The 17,441-nt window shown below is 35.9% G+C and overlaps 1 protein-coding gene across 1 annotated transcript in view; it reads left to right on the forward strand.

The window, feature by feature from the left end:
* The window catches only part of LOC118242987, a 34,694-nt gene that overhangs the window by 1,397 nt on the left and 15,856 nt on the right, over nt 1–17,441 (forward strand). The window lies entirely within an intron of this gene.

Raw genomic sequence — 17,441 nt, forward strand, 5'->3', positions numbered from 1 at the left:
ATATGATTTTTCTGTCTTTGACCCAAGGTAAGTATATCAAGCAAGGTAATTAAAATTGCATTCTGAAAATAAGATAATGCAATGACTTACTTTTAATAATAATTACAGTGGCTGTACTCAGATTGACAGTGGACCAGAGTGAACCCTCCTTGACAAAGTTAGAAGGCAAAACAGTGTTTATCAGCTGCAAAGTCGCAGGTCTGTCCGGGAGTGATTATGTCCACTGGTACCAAAAGAAAGACGGTGAACCTTTCACTAGAATACTGTACGTTAAGGGAGATGGTACGGGCCTCACCACTGAGCCCAACCATCCAGACTCAAAGGACTTCACAGTAAAGACAGACAGACAATCCAGTGATTATCAGTTAAAAGTGTATCCAGCGAGGAAGAGTCATTCGGCAGTTTATTACTGCGCCTGCTGGGACACAAGCAGCCACAGTGACAGAAATTATTCACATCTTGAACAGAAACTCGCACACTATTAAACCATGTTAACAGATGTTAACAGAAAAGTTTAAGGAAGGCAAATACAACTAGACACACACACACACACACACACACACACACACACACACACACACACATTCTTATGTTTATTTATGTATTTATGTTTTATTACATGATCATGAACCATCTAAATGCACTGCTCACTGAGCTGCATCCCCAGGATACACACAGTCAGTGACAAATGAATCATGTACTACTTTCAACAAAAATGTACCGGATAATCACCAATGCCAAACACACATTTGCAATTGCAGATCAACATGGTAATACAATATCAATTTTAGACAAAATTTATATAATAGGTGTAATTTTGTGATTGCTTTCACAGCAAATGGACCATCAAACATTCTGGATTAGTTTTATGTTTTATTGTGTTTGTGGGAAAACCACATGTTGTACTTTAAGATCAATAAGTAAATCAATGTTGCTATGTGTTTGCTAACATTTGCTATGCTGCTCTAACTTTTTCGGTATGACCAACCACACAACCACACACAGCTCAAACATCTCTATGAATTGAATTATTGCATACTATGTATTGAACATGTTGAGTGTCTCTGCTTCCGAATGGACAATGTCAGCAGGTTTTGGATTTAGTTTTATCATAGGCATGAAATGTGTGACACAATGTGTAACGTCACAGAATGACCATCAATTTAACATGCAGGTCACGCTTTTTTGGGAGCTTCGACCACTTCAGGAAATGACATTATTTAAAAGCTTGAAGACCTTTTTTCTTTTTGCAACAGAGAGCACAGAGTTTAATTTAAGATGAGTGTGTAAAGCAGAGAAATTCATTAAAAATATTTTGCATATAACTAAAAAAGATACTTATATACATGGGTCTTCTCTCTTTGACAAAAGGTAAGTGCTATGTCAAGCAGGAACTTTAAATATCTTTTAAACATCAGGATCTTTCACCAAATAACTAAGAATTACAGTGACTTATTTTGTTTGTTATTCATAGTGACTGTACTAGGAGAGAATGTAGAACAAAATGAGCTCTCCTTTACCGAGGCAGAAGGCAAAACTGCTGCAAAGTAACTGCTAAATTGAGTTATATTCATTGGTACCAAAAAAAAAAGAGATGGTGAATCTTTCAAAAGGATCCTATACACTACTAGTACTGGCTGCTGTACTCATGATCACCCCGAGGCTGCAGACTTTAGTGTACCCAAAAGCTGCTATGATCTGAAGGTGGACACAGTGAAGAACAATCCTTCAGCAGTTTATTACTGTGCCTGCTGTGACACAAGAAGCCAAAATGAGAGTAATTATTCACATCCTGTACAGAAACACTCACACTATTAACCCATAAGCCCCAGACAGCAATGGCTCAAAAGGACACTTATGCTTTTGTATTGTGTGTCTTGAATTCCTTGTTGTGAACAGCGAATATTAAAAGGCTTATCAACTATGACAAAGAAAGGAGGTAGGATATACTTTGCAGTAAGCAAATCTAGACGTCATATTTCACGGAAAGTTGGTTTAATCTGCAAATGAAGAGGATGTCCCAAATCTTTTGTTCAGGCAGTTTAGTTTTAGCAATAAGGAAAGGAATGGCTTTTTAATTCTATAAAATCAGTGGTTTTACGAACCTTTAAAAAACTATGTGACTCGTGGGAGGAGAGCGTTCCGTAACAGATGGGAGTGTTAGGAGGCTGCAGGTTACTCTTCACCAATTTAGAAGGAATCATACATGTGAGAGAGCCATGCCTCTGTTAATACTAACTGACTGTGTAGTGCAGCAACCTGGTAATACTTATTCTTTAAAAAATAACAATACCTTTTTTAAAGAAAGAAACAAACAAAAACTAAAAATAAAATAAACTGGACTAAACCACATTAAACAAAATAAGTCACAACACAGCAAAATATTGCCCTCTGGTGTCAGATAGTGGAAACCTCGACAAATATGGACTTTCAGGACCCACTGCGGCACCCACTGTGATGACGTCATGGGGCAAGGGCGCAGAGTCACAGTCATCACCTGATTAACAATCAGTAAATACTAATACTGACCTGCATTAGCCATAATGTCTTATTGTCTCCTCTTCCCTACTACCACTAATACTTCTCTTTCTACTAGTCCTTCAACTAATAACAAATGCTATTATTTTTTGTTCACTAACAAATACAGTTCTGTCTATTAAAATGGTGAGTCTCTGCCCATTTACATTTAGCCATTTATCAATACAACCAGTCTATCCTACTGTAAATGTCCTGCAGGGAAATCCTGTTACCCTCTCCTGCCTGTACAATGGATCCACATCAACGGATTCTCTGCTGTGGTATCGTCAGTACTCCAGATCCAGTCCACAGTTTGTTTACCTGGTTGGTGAAGCTAAATTTGAACAAAAAGCTGAACCCCTAGTACCAGGAGTGTCTGCAGTAGTAAATGAAAAGAAAAATCGTGTGGATCTGCTGCAGTATCAGACTGTGTTCTGTTTTACTGTGCCCTGCAGCTCACAGTGACAGGAAACTAACGTAATATGTGCAAAAACCTCTGGATGAGTTTAAACAACAGTCTCAACAAAATTTTAACAAGAAAAGTTGTCATATATTGTGTGATACGTTACATGAAAATATTCTTATATAACCAATTTGTTCAATTAATTCAGTGTTTGAATATTTAAGATTCAGTTTAATAAATGTTTCAATTTTACTGGTTTTAATTATTACATCCTTCACAGAAAGTTCACCATTTAACCAACAAGCACTCTGCACTGAAGCAACAGACACTTAACATTGTTTTAAGAAGCAGGAATATTGCTGCAGTAAAGGCATCATGTTGAACACTTTTCCACCAGTCCTGTCCTGACTAATCCGAACACAATGGAATAAATGAAAATAAAGCATGTTTGTTTGTTACAAGCCAATGGATGTGTGTGATTCTGTAGAGCTGTTTTTGTCAAACACACACACACACACACACACACACACACACACACACACACACACACACGTTACTGGCTGCTGCTGTGCATTATCATCTGACAGTTGAAACATATAACAGCTTAAAAATATTGTCCATTGTTCTTCAGAATTATTTTAATGAATAACACTGTCATTTTTAAACAGCTTCCAAATCTTTGCCAAAGAGTTTTTATAATGTCAAAGTTTTATAATGTATATTATTACAGTACCATGTGCTCCATTCATTTAAAAAGCTGAGAGTAAATTTAATCAAATACTTCTATATAAATATTTGTGGATAAATTGGCAAAAGCTCTCATGCACACATTCCAAAATCTTGTAGAAATCCTTCCCAGAAGAGTGGATGCTGTTACAGGTGCAAAGTAGGGACAAACTCCTTATTAATATGTATAGATTTAGAATGGGATGTCATAAAAGTGGCTGTAGTTGTAACATGTAGGCATCCCAATACATTTGTCCATATAGTATATATAAAAACACAAACACACACACACACACACACACACACACACAGGAAAGTAGTGACAGGGACAAACACACACATAGAAGGTAAGTATGCAAATTTGAGGCTCAAGAGCCAATAAGACGCTCTTTGTGTTACAAAATACTACTCTACTTCAAAGCATATTGTGACTACAGGACATTATATCCTTACATGAGTAGATTTCCTCAGTCATTACAGTTTCCACTGCAGAGAACCTCATAAAAACACAAAGTAGAAAAACAGGAGGGTCTTTATTCATCATGGAGAGAGCACTCCTCATCCTCACCTTAGTATCAGGTATGTGAAGGTTCAAGAGGAAATACTCATAAACACAATCATATAATCCATTGAAGGAAAATTGCTAGAACTGTAAAATATGATCTTTTAAATTTCATTTACAGGTATATTTTGTGAAGACCAAATTGGACCAAAAGAAGAAATCTTGAATATTGCAGAGCAAGAGTCTGTAACATTCAGCTGTTCATATGAATCAAGCAGTGAATATGTTTATCTTTACTGGTACAGAGAACATCCACACCAAGCACCTCAGTTTTTAGTGTGGAAAGGTGCTCGGTCACGGAGTGGATATGAGTCTTCCCCACCTGCTCGGTTCCAGTCAACAACTTCCAGAACCTCCACTGAACTCAGTATTACAAAAGCAACTTTGACAGATTCAGCTCTTTACTACTGTGCTCTTAGAGTAGTGGCCCAGCGATGCAAAGTTTCTGAGAGGCTGTACAAAAACAAAACTAGATAATTCCCTTTGTATTTGTACATCAAACCACAGCTGGTTACAAACAAGGAAACCCACTACAAGCATGTGGTAACACCTGCAAGAATTGAAAAAAAAACAAAAAACTACTTAATTCTAGTTTTCATTGATAGGTCAGGATTTTGATAGTTCCCAACTCATTCTCATTATGAAGTTCCATACCAAATCTTATTATCTTTTATAATATTGATATTGCATTTTGTTACTGCTATGCCATCATTCCTTATTGGGAGACTTTCAGCCAATTATATAGTGATTGATAAAGTGATGCGAACAGCTCATATTTTTTTTTCTTAAATAAACTATATTCTGTGCATGAACAGTCTACAGTACAGTGGTGTTGTTAATATCCCTGTGCTGTACCAGAGTTCTACATGCATGTGTAGCTGGAGGTTTCTGCTGTAATGTCAGACTGCACTCTATCAGCCCATAGTGAGAGGAAATCATAAACTCTCTGTGTTTCAGTCCTCCTCTCTCCACACACCGATTTAATCTGTGTGTGTCTGTGTGTGTCTTGAGCTGCCTGTTGTGCTGCTGCTGTAAGATCCTGATGGGATCTGTTCCTCTGCCACTCAAATGTTTAATGTTGCAATTTGGAAGAGGCCAATAGATTTCTTATTCCTTTTTCCCCCAGGGCGGATTTCTACACAGACAACTGAACCACTAGAGACTGAAAAGCACATATCAGAGGGATCCTATTACTTGCTCCTGCAAGTACAGTGTCAGTGGATATTATGATCCTCTTCAGTGGTATTGCCAGTATTCTAGATCCAGACCAGAGTTTATACTTTCTATCTATCCAAGTCAATCTAGCCAAAAGTCTGATCTTCCTCTATGTCCGCAAAGGTGGATAAACACAAAGGCCATGTGGATCTGCTGATCTCCTCTGCTGTATTATCAGACTCTGTACTCTACTACTGTGCTAGAACTACTGTGCTATAATTACAGGTTCTAGAGAGTTATAGTTCTAGTTTCCTGTCCTACAAAGAAATCCATCTCTGCTACCATCTCTTGACATGCAATCCTGTTAACATCCTGTTACATGAATGTATTCTCAACCAATTTTTTAAATTCATACAGTGCTTGGATATTTAAGATTCAGTTTCATGACATATTTCACTTTTAAAGTTTTAATTGTTACATCCTTCATGGAAAGTCCAACATTTAAACCACCAAGCACTCTGCACTGAAGCACCAGACACTTAAGATGATTTTTAGGAAAGCTGGTAGCAGGAATATTGCTGCAGTAAAGACTTCATTTAAGAAACTTATATCATTTCTGTCCTGATGAGTCCTGTCATCCTGGCATCATGATTCAGGATTATTTGGATTTATGATCCCAACAGATTCATTTAGTGAAAACCAACAAATCTGTTGTTATAAATTCAACCAAACATCACTGAATGAATGTAAAAGCAGGCAGGTTAGTTTGTTACTGTGAAAGTCAATGGAAGTGTATGATTCTCTAGAGCTACATTTCGCCAACCTCAAATCACACAGACAAAGGTAGGGGGTGCCTTTACATGTCTCCAGAACAGAACATCTGACATTTTGATGTTAGGTGAAGACCATGACAGACTCTTGGACTTTCTAATTGAAACTGGTGTTTTTTTCATTATAATTTAGAATGTATTATAATTTTAAGTATTATGGGTTTCAGGCACAATGTCATTGTTAGCATTTGACAAGTGGCCTTTATAACTTTATAACTTTTTTTTTTTTTGTAAGTAATACTTAATAAATACATTCAAATGATTTTGCCAGACAAATAACCTTGCCAATCCAAAGTGTGGTGAACATGATGAGATCTTTAAGTAGTAGCCCTATGATTTGCCAAGCTGATCTTTAGCACACAGTAGTGTTCATGTGTTCAGAAGATGAAGAAAGGTCTTATATGTGACAAGCAATAGCTTGCTGTATGCAATAGACTCCTATTACAAGTTCACTGTAGTTGAAGTAAAGGATATGACTACTTTACGTGTACGTAATATGCAAAAGTATGCACTAATGACGCACCAATGAGAACTTGGGGTTCTTTTAATGTGAAAGACCTTTTAATATAGCTATGCATTCATTAAAACATATCTAGTGGCTCACTATATTTGTGTAATTTTTTCCTACCCCATTTAATATGTTTACACACAATCACACCCATTTAGTATTTTTAGTGAGGAATATTTGAAGATTTTGTTCAGTTCCTGGTTTGGAGGAATAGACACACCCAGTATTTGTAAATCACGCTGTGTCATTGATGCAAAGCACCAGTGCAATGTTATTAAAAGGATCATCATTACAGCCACTGTTTAAACACACTGCTCTTATGATCAGATTCACAATGGAAACACACTTTCTCAAGATTTGCATTATGGCATCAGGTACTGACTAAGAATTTATTTGAAAACACTGATTCTAGTTTATTATATTTATTAAATATTTCTTACAGGTGTGTTTACAAGTAACCCTCTTCCAAATGTCAATGTTAAAAAATATGCCATTGCTACCAGAATTGTAAGATTTTTAATCAAAGTAGTTTCATATTGTATCATAGTACATAAATACATACTAAATAAAAGTAAACTCACAAGCTTGTATAAGCCTGTCAGTGATTAGGCTTGTCTGTGGTCCTCAAGTCTGCCAATTGCTTGTTTGTGATCCTTAATTCTGCCAAGTGCAACACAAGAGCCACCAGAAAAACTTAAAGGCTCCATAACAGAAATTAAACACAGGCAATGATACATAATAATTCACGTTGAAAGTGCATAGTGCACTGTATGCTTCTGTTGTCTGAGCTACTACAGAAAGTAAAAAACAAATTATCTAGATCATTCAAATGTATTTATAATTTCACATTAAATCATTAAACATGAGTGAGTGACTTAAGCCTTCCCCTGCACCATAATAAACTGACAATTCATCAAATATAAATCCATTTTAAAAGGATCTAAAACCTTTCACCACTTTCATATGGAGGTCAGTTTGACATTTGTGTGATTTGACAGGATACAGAGCAACTGCTGAGCATCAGAAATGCAGATCATAGAGGGCGATGAGCCCAAGAACAGGAGCACTTCAAATGATCTTCAGGAGAATTAGCAGAGTTCCAGAACTACGTTTCTCCTTTACATTTTCCCATATGAATTAATGAAGGGTGCACCAGTACCTCTCCATCAGAGATTAACTACAGTGGAATATTTAACATTATGTTCCAATTAGGGGCATAATGATATAAATTAAATGGTGATTATATCGCACTTCTGAGTTAGGATGTGGGTTCACTAATATTCCTGTGTGATCATACGGAAAACTTATTGTGATGAGCACTATGAGGTGGTGTGAGGGTGGAGCTCTGTACCTTAGCAGAAAACTACATGAATCATATTCAGCTTTGGTTTTCACTCAGTTCATTTATCCATCATCATGCTACTCTTTGTACTTTCACTCATATTGTCTCTCCTTTTAGGTAAGGTTAACTTGAGTGCAGGTTTTAATAATTAAGTATCCAAGAGATAATTTGTCAAATATTATTTTGAATATTTATTCATCTCAGTGAAAACATATGCTGAATACTGCAATTTGCAGAATATCAATAGTTATTTTATTGAATGTTATTTATATTTTCCCAAGGGAGATCTCAGAACAGACAATTGATCCACTTGCACCAGAAAAGCATGACTCAGATGGGATGAAGTTATTATTACATGCAAATACAGTGAAACAAATAATGCTCTGCACTGGTATCACCTGTATCCCAGATCTAGACCAGAGTTTATAGTTTTAATTTCTCCATTTGCTAACAGTACGGCCTCTCATCTTCCTTGTTTATTGGCTGTAACTGAAAACAGTAAAATACATTCACATCTGAAGATCTCCTCTGCTGCAGTATCAGACTCTGCACTGTACTACTGTGCCATGGAGCCCACAGTGCTAGAGAACCCAGATACGCTATACAAAACCTCCTACAAAGAGAGCTTTAGCAGAATAAACTAGGCAGTGGACTGGTTTAGCACTTGTTACCTCTTTCCTCCAGGTGGCATCTTTTTAGCCATCTGCTCTCATGCTTTGATGTGCTACTCGATTTCATATAGTTTAAGAAAACAAAATGATAGCTAAATAATAAAACTCACTCACATGAAAATGGAAAATAAACAACATATTAAATAATAATTTATAACCTAATTTACAAGCTGCAGGGAGACTTATGGTCATTTTCTCTCTCTCTCCAACACTAACCCAGTTTAAGGATTAATACTGTAAATAAATAGCCATGTCATCAACCATAATGCTGCTGTCAACCCTGTGGCTCAAACACCAACCCTGTTCCTGCAAAATATTTAGGTAAGAGCACACAGTCACAAAATGGGATGGAAATATTGGCTTGTATGAATGCAACAGGAGAGGAATTACATTTTATAAAACATTGTACAAATAATTTAAATAATATCAGTTTTGCCTAATAGAAAGGTAAACCTTAAAGAGGTTCACACAATTCTTATAACATTGTTGATAGAAAAAGAACATTACAAAATGAATTATTTTGGACTAAAGGGAAGATAACTTGTAAGTGAGAAATGTTCTTTAAATGTAATGTTTACAACATAAACAACTATAAAGTTACAAAGCCTGTTTGTGATTGATTTCTGTGAATCCAGTTTAACACAGGAGCCACCAAAAAGACTTAAAGACTCCTAAACAGAAATTAAACACAGATAGTGATACATAAGAATTCACTTTGAAAGTGCATAGTGCACTGTATTAGTTTGTTGTTTGAGCCACTACAGAAAGCAACAAACAAATGATCTACATCATTCAAACGGCACTATGAAATCCATCATATCATTAAACACGGGAAACAAAGAATTAACTGGCACCTGCTGGAGTCCCCGGAGTCTAACTCTGCTTGACAAAAAATCTCATTTCAAATGATCAGAAATACACTAAACTGTGATGGGTGTCCGAGCTCCCAGCAGGAGGAACATACCCACTCACTGGGAGGACCACAGTGCACACCTACCCCGCTCCCAATCATGGGCCTACTAACGATGTGCACCTGTCCCTTGTTATTCCCTTCAACCATTTCAACCCGCAGGTCAGCAGGGACGGCGTTACGCGTTAGCGGATTACTTGTTGGGGGACCGACACAGAGAAACACAACAAGCACTTAACTTTTGTTTTATTTTGTTGCTATACACTAGTGCCTTTAGTTATGGAAAATAAAGAGCACCTTCTAGCATCAAATACTTTTTGTTACTTAATTTCCCAACTGTATTTGCCTTTAAGGGACAAAATTGTTTGCATGAGGGACCAGTGTCCTGTGATCATTTTCATCAGCTAATGTGCAAGCAGAGCTGTGTCATGCTGCTCTCTGTTCTTTCTCTCCTAACACTTCTTCAGGTACAGTGAGTGACTTAAGCCTTCCCCTGCACCATAATAAACTGACAATTCATCAAATATAAATCCATTTTAAAAGGAACTAAAACCTTTCACCACTTTCATGTGGAGATCAGTTTATTTTTATATTTGTGTGATTTGACAGGACATAGGGCACCTGCTGAGCATCAGAAATGCAGATCATAGAGGGTGATGAGACCAAGAACAGGAGCACTACAAATGACCTTCAGAAGAATCAGCAGAATCCCAGAACTACGTTTCTCCTTTACATCTTCCCATATGGATTAATGAAGGGTGCTCCAGTACCTCTCCATCATAGATTAACTACAGTGGAATATTTAACATTATGTTCCCATTAGGGGCATAATGATATGAATTAAATGGTGATTATATCACACTTCTGAGTTAGGATGTGGATTCACTGATATTCCTGTGTGATCACACGGGAAACTTATTGTGATGAGCAGTATGAGGTGGTGTAAGGGTGGAGCTCTGTAACTTAGCAGAAAACTACATAAATCCTATTCAGCTTTGGCTTTCACTCAGTTCACATCTCCATCATCATGCTGCTCTTTGTAATTTCTCTCCTAGTGACACTTTCAAGTGAGTTTATTTATATGTCAATTATAATTATATAATTATAACAAATCAAGAAACAATTTGGCATTATCTTTTTATTCTAATATGAATGCAAATTTCTATAGAATGTTTCACTTTTGAAAAGATTTTGATTATTTAATTTTCATAACCTGTCTTTTTTTTTAGGGAAGATCTCAACACAGAAAATTAATCCACTTGACCCAGTAAAGCATGTGTCAGTGGGTGATCCTGTTAATCTCTCCTGCAGTTACAGTACGAGTACTAATGATGCTCTTCAGTGGTATCGCCAGTATCCAACATCAAGACCAGACTTTATAGTTTTCATCTACGAACATGAAACTAAAAAAGAGTCTGATCTTCCTGGTGTTTCTGTAAGGGTTGATAAAGACCAAAGCCGTGTGGATCTGCTGATCTCCTCTGCTGCAGTATCAGACTCTGCACTTTATTACTGTGCCCTGCAGCCCACAGTGACAGGAAACACAGCTACACTGTACAAAAACCTCCTACTACACAGATAAGTTTAAATAGGTATCATATATTTAAATATGTATCTGAAAATATGTGACTGAAATGTTTTATAGTCACTGTAATGTGTCATAATGTGATATATTCTAAAAAACAAATTAATAAAACATCTGTTTAATTTAGAGAAACATGAAAACCAAACAAATTTTTTTTAAAAATGACAATTTAAAAAAACGTTGGGACGTTAATGACATTTTTAAGATAATCTAAATAAAAAATGCTGAAAATAACAGAGTCAGTAACATTGTTGGGTGTTGAATTGGCAATGGTGTTAAAATGTTTTTAAAATTTTGACTCTTTTGTGTCACTATATTACACAAAACCATTTAACATTGCTTTCAGGACAATGTATCTTTATGATATCATGGGTAGACATGCACTATTCATTTTAACATAATGACAGTAGTCTGTTCATCTGCAACACTCTGAAGCATCAACACAAAATATTATTCCCCTTCATCACATTGTGATGACAGCAGTCTCCCAGAGGAGGGCAGACTTTACACAGAATAATTTTCTACACTGTACCACACTGGCTAAAAACACTAGTGTCAATAAGCCAGGACACTACTGAAAATCAAGAAACTTGAAAAAAATAATTTTTACACTTAGCTCAAACCAATGAAATAATTTCAGTTTAAATGGATGATTTTAACCCTATATACAGTATATGTATCCAAATTCAGTGTTATGGTGTCTAATTAATTTACAGTAGAGTAATATCAGAATCATTAAACTTTACCTGTTCAAGAGTTAAAGAGTATCCACACATCAGAGCCCCACTACCAGGAGACCCAGAGTATCCACACATCATGTACAGGCACAAGGCAGAATTTATGTTCTGGGCTCAGACCCTCCACCACCAGGGCTCATGGCCACCATGATTCCCTCCATGATTAGGCACACAAGTTTCTTTGATAAAAGCAAAAACAATATACCATGCTCAAAAAGCATGCTTTTATTCAGAAACACCCTCCAGAAAAACTGCAAAAAGTTTTTTTTTTAATGGTCATAGTGTATCATAGCACATAAACATAGCAGACATATAGTCCTCCTATTTCTTTTTCAGGAATATATTTCTCTTCTCAGTGCCTAAGCTGTAATACTACTTGTTATCAGAGCTACAAATTTAATGTGCTGTTCTCAGACCTGTGGTTTAATTTATTCTTCTTATTCCTAGAATTCCACTAACAAACAGTGACTGCAAAGTTGTTCCATTATGAAGCCTAATGGTTTAACATACATGTTTTATCAGTATTAACAGTCATGCAGGCTAGGAATAAGAATAACCTTCCCAGTGTATCAGTGCTGTGTATCTGCATTTATTCTGTAATGTATAGTGACCAGAATGGATAGAAACCAGGGGATCTGGACACCGTGCTGGTGAGGCAAAAAGGCTCCTCTGATAAAAGGAAAAATAATATACCATGATCGAAACATGTTTGTCTACTCAGACTCCCTCCAGACAAACTGCAAAAGCTGAGTTTGGCATGGTAATACTGTCATAGTACATAAATACATACTAAATAAATGATAAAATAACAACCTCATGTAAGCCTGTTGGTGATTAGGCTTGCACTTTAAAAGTGCATATTGCTTTAAATGAAAATGGTTACATATTGAGTGCTGAATTCATCCAAACACTGCTGAATGAATGTAAAACACATCAGGTTTTTGGTTAATATGAATTTGTAGTTAAGATTAAAAATTAAATTTAATTAAAAATAAAAAAGCATAAATATAAAAATAGATAAGGTGCATAAACACAAATATGACTGTGTCACCCTTAATATGGAATATTCATTATTGTTTCATGCTTTACAAGAATATAATCTTATACTAATGATTCAGTCAGATTTTTTGTTATCACTAGAGGTGTTTTGTCAAGGTACGCCTCCCCCGTGCCCTCTTTCATCTATTTCATCATGCCTCCTCTCCTCATCCTTGTACATCTCCAAACTTGACATATTTGATACTGTTGCATTTATATCCCCAACCTTAATATACCTACACACACACACACACACACACACACACACACACTCACACACACACTCCATCACAGTATACAATTTTCTCCTCCTTTTCTTTCTTCTGGAGCCCAATAAATGTTTATCCCATTAACAACTAATTGGTACTAAACACTCTATTATACACAAATTAGCAAATTAAATGATTAATAATGTTATTATGATTAATATGATTATTAATAATAAAGAGTCTATGAACAGACAAAACATCATGCTATTTGTCTTTAAAACAGGTTTTGCATTAGTTTGATCTTTGGATAATGTGTCATTTACATAAATGTAGAAATGTCAGCTATGAAAATTGAACGTCTATTTCAATATTGTTTTAATATTTGTCAGAACGCCCAGCAGAGCTGTTTTCCAGGACAGGAAGTTCTTGTTGTAGTTTTCATAACTGCACTCAGAGCAGAGAGACTCACAGTAGCACATATCAACATTAGAGCAATAACAGCTTCAACACACTACTGATTCAGTTTGATCATATTCACAATGGAAAGATTCTTCCTAATTACTTACATTATGGTATCAGGTACTGGCTATGAATTTGGTTGAACTTTTTATAGAGATCGACAGTTTCTAAAATATTTTAATTGGCTGTTTTTTTCTTACATTGTTCTTACAGGTGTGTTTTGTGCTGATCAAATTGGACCAAACCAGGTTCAGGATATTGAGGTTTTTCACAAAGAGGGACAATCAGTTACACTGGAATGTTCACATGATTCAACGAGTCGATATGTTGATCTTTACTGGTACAGACAGCATCCACAGTATTTACTGTATAAACCTGCTCAATCAAGTCTGAGTCATGGGCACATATCAGACCAACAATTTTCATCAGCTACCTCTGATAGATCCACTCAGCTCACTATTAATGGACTAACTCTGGTAGACACAGCTCTCTACTATTGTGCTCTTCACGCTTAGTGATACAAAGTCTCTGAGAGGCTTTTCAAAAACTGATACACTTAATATTGAACTTGACGAGCATCTAAACCACAGTGATGTTACTGAATGTAGTAACACCTGGAAAAAAAGGTTATGGTGTTTAAACAAGATAAAAAAGGTACCAACCCACAAAATGGCATGGAAATACAATATGCTCCCCTTCCCACTGATCACGTGCTATGGCCGGCAAGTGCAGTGGGCGTTCACTGATGATTGTTCATTTTGTCATGTTTGTAACTATACCCCCTTGTTAGCACACACCTGCACTTGGTTTGTTGTTTTATGTATGTATTTAAACCCCTGTATGTGTGTAATTTGTTGTTGGTCATTGTTTGTGTAGATGGTACATGGTAGCTGTTCATGTTTATGTTCGTTGCCTGTGCCCATGTTCATGCTGCACTGGACTGTTACATGTGAGTGCTGTTAATGTTTATTGCTCATCGTTTGACTATTACATTAATAAATGTCTGTCTGCGTCGAGAGAGGTCTCTGCATCCTGCTCCACTTGGGCCATCACAATTGGCTTGTATGAATGCAACATGAGAGCAATTACATATTTTAAAACATTGTACAAATAATTTAAATAATATCAGTTCTGCTTAATAGAAAGGTAAATCTTAAAGGGGTTCACAACAATTCTGATAACTTTGTTGATAGAAAAAGAACATTATAAAACGAATTATTTTAGACTAAAGGGAAGATAACTTGTAAGTGAGAAATGTTCTTTAAATGTAATGTTTACAACATAAACAAGTATAAAGTTACAAAGCCTGTTTGTTTTCTGTGATCCAGTTTAACACAGGAGCCACCAAAAAGACTTAAAGACTCCATAACAGAAATTAAACACAGGTAGTGATACATAAGAATTCACTTTGAAAGTGCATAGTGCACTGTATGAGTCTGTTGTTTGAGCCAAAACAGAAAGCAACAAACAAATGATCTACATCATTCAAATGGCACTATGAAATCCATCATATCATTAAACACAGGAAACAAAGAATTAACTGGCACCTGCTGGAGTCCCCAGGAGTCTAACTCTACTTGACAAAAAATCTAAACTTTGAATCTCAAATGATCAGAAATACACTAAACAAACAAACTAAACAGACTCTACAGAGTCATATGGATGATCTAGATAGTTTGGTTTTAATACTGGGCTTCCTGCTCTCTCATTGGTTACTAAACAGAAAAGGAGGAGGAACTGAAGTATGATGTACAGAAAGAATGCCAATGCGAGACTTCTAAGTTACTTCTAAGGCAGAGGGCAAAATACAACACAATGTTTCTATGTTTATTTATACATTTAACAGTACTCACAGGTAAGACATTGCTTCCATTTAACATATTGTCCTTATTTACATGTTAACGTGACATATGTTTACATGTTGTAAATATTATGTATTGTTAAATATTATTTTACTACCTTCAGTAACAGCCTGTTGGAGTAATCATTAATCTGCATTGGATCAGTTTGTGACTAACTGAAGATCTTTTTCAGGTGACAGCACACAGGACAGCATCACCTCTTTATCTTCTGCAGTCAGTTTTAAAGAAGACCAAACAGTTACACTCTCCTGTAACTACAGTAACACTGGGACTATGAACAATCTTCAATGGTATCGCCAATATTTCAATTCAGGGCCTCAGTTCATTATTTTAGTGACAGAATATGGACAAAATCAAACAGCTGATTCTGATCCTCGTCTGTCTGCTCACGCTCATGAGAGTGTCAAGCGTTTGGATTTGAAAATCTCCTCTGCTGCAGTATCAGACTCTGCACTGTACTACTGTGCCCTGCAGCCCACAGTGACAGGAAAACATCATTCACTGTACAAAAACCTGTTTGAATAAACTTCATTGTGGATGCCTGTGGAGATGTGAATAAATAGATGCGAATTCTTGGTTTGCTTTAATGCAAGAATAAATTTAAAGCCACTGAATGAAGAGAACTAAGGATTTCTAAAAAAAAAAACCCAAAAAACAAACAAAACTTGTATTTCTCAAACTTCAATGTACACATAATACATACTAAATAATAATAATAATACATAATGGAACTAAAAAGGTTCAATTTAGATACCACAAATAATGTATTCAGATATTTTAATTATTTAGAAAAAGAAATATATATTCTATGAGCAAGCAACTATATGTGTTTATTCCCTGAGAATTTGAAATTCTGTAAAATTGTAAGTAAGCCACCTGTCATAAGGTGGCAGCACTCTGTAAGTTTCTGCATGTCTAATATTGCCAAAAAGTGAAGTTTTAAATCATGACCGTGTTAGAATGAAGGCACCATAAGAAGAAAGGGGGTGATATCAATTAATTAATTGTTTGTTCTAAAATAATGATAATGTATATAATGCTCACACTTCCCTGCAAACATTCTTGGTAAAATGCAATGATGATGAAGAGCAACTATTGTATATTGTTATTTAATTTGGAAGACGTGTGAATGAAGATTCTGCACACACACACGCACACACACACACACACACACACACACACACATGCTACTGGCTCCAGTTGTGCTTTATCACCTGACCGTTGAAAATTGTAGCATCTTAAAAAGCAGTTCCATTGTTCACAATAATTAATTTAATGAATAACAATGTAATTATTAGACAGCTTCCAAATCCTTCCCACAGTTTTATATTGCATATTATTACAGTACCGTGTGCTCCATTAATTTAAAAAGTTGAAAAATTAGTTGTAAAAAAAGCTCTAAAATTAATAAAATACTACATTCTAATTACTTGTAGATGAATTTCCATTGAGACATTCCAAAATCTTGTAGAAAGCCTTCCCAGGAGAGTGGATGCTATTATAGCTGCAAAGTGACCAACTGCATTTTAATGTCTATGGATTTAGAAGGGAATGTCAAAAAAGTGGCTGTAGCTGGAATGTGTAGGTGTCTCAATACTTTTGTCCATATAGTTTATATAAACACACACACACAGGAAGGTAGTGACAGGGACAAACACACACATAGAAGGTAATTATGCAAATACGAGGCACGAGAGCCAATAAACTGCTCTTTGTGTTTCAAAATATTACTTTACTTCAAAGCATATTGTGACTGCAGGACATGATATCATATCAGATAACAGATCCTTACAGGAGTAGTTTTTCTCAGTCATTACAGTTTCCACTGCAGAGAGCCTCACAAAAACACAAAGCAGAAAAACAGGAGGGTCTTTTTTCATCATGGAGAGAGCACACCTCATCATCTCCTTAGAATCAGTTACGTGAA

This window comes from Electrophorus electricus, chromosome 18 (genome assembly GCF_013358815.1).
Source record: "Electrophorus electricus isolate fEleEle1 chromosome 18, fEleEle1.pri, whole genome shotgun sequence".
Lineage (NCBI taxonomy): Eukaryota > Metazoa > Chordata > Actinopteri > Gymnotiformes > Gymnotidae > Electrophorus > Electrophorus electricus.